We start from the raw sequence: 1,202 nt of genomic DNA on the forward strand, positions 1-1,202 counted from the left end.
AGGAGGAGGAGGAGGAGGAGGAGGAGGAGGAGGAGGAGGAGGAGGAGGAGGAGGAGGAGAAGGAGAAGGAGAAAAGTAGCAGAAGTATCCCCCTCCTGCTATGGTGGTATATGCAATAGAGAGAGACTGGCAATCTCTGAGTTTGAGAACAGCCTGGTTTACATAGTTAAGACCCTGTCTGTAGCCAGGTATGGTGGTGCACACCTTTAATCCTAGTGCTTAAAAGGCAGGGGCAGGGGGATCTCTTGAGTTTGAGATCACCCTGGTTTACACAGGCATTCCAGGATAGTCAGGGCTACACAGAGAAAGAGAAGCTCTTGGGGGAGGGGACCTAGTCTGAGAAAAAGAAATGCTATAGTGGCGATGTGTACTGAGGGAAGGGTGGAGAACAACTTCAGAGCAGACTGTGGCAAAGCAGGTGGGTAGTTGGAAAGCAAGGCTAATGCCCAAGCAAGTAGTACACACCTGGAAACCCCAGGGATTCCTCAGGGATCAGAAACAGGAAGAGCAGAAGTGAAAAGCCAAGCCAGCCTGTGATACACAGATTCTCAAAGCAGGAGGGTGGGAAGGGAGGAAGGGAGGGAGGAAGGAGGAGAGGGAGGGAGGAAGGAGGAGAGGGAGGGAGAAAGAAAGGATATCAGTAGGGCTGAAGGAGAGAAGATTGAGGACAGGACTGGCCACCTGCCCTACATGAGCAGATGGTAAGACATCTCTGCAGGAGACTTGGGACTGAGATGATGCAGACGTGGATGCTGCGCCACTCTGTGGAAGAGGAACACAGGGTCTGGCTACAGCTGGGACTCTGGCCATCTGGGCATCTCCCCCCTGGCATGTGGGAGAGCTGAAGATGGGAGGAGGGACACACATCCCTACATCCTGATCACACAGGCTCCTGTCAGTAACAACCTTGGCAGAACTTGCTTCTGTTTGGGCTTACCTTTCTATTTGCCACCAATCTTCATTCCCGTGTTTCTTCTCCAACACTAAACAAAGACTGTCCTATATGTTACATTTTTTCTCCATGCCTCCCTCCCTAGAGCACAAGGTCTGTCACATCATAAGCTTGTCTGTGTTGATAACAATGAAAGTGGGAACAATGAGTGTTCTGTAAAAGGCTGACTGTGAATGCTCTCTGCTGCTTCCCTCAGTGGTTCCCAGGAGCCAACAAAGCAGGTGTTAGGAAGTCATCGGATGAAGGACTG

The sequence above is a fragment of the Grammomys surdaster genome, unplaced genomic scaffold (assembly GCF_004785775.1).
Source record: "Grammomys surdaster isolate TR1022 unplaced genomic scaffold, NIH_TR_1.0 205, whole genome shotgun sequence".
Taxonomy (NCBI): domain Eukaryota; kingdom Metazoa; phylum Chordata; class Mammalia; order Rodentia; family Muridae; genus Grammomys; species Grammomys surdaster.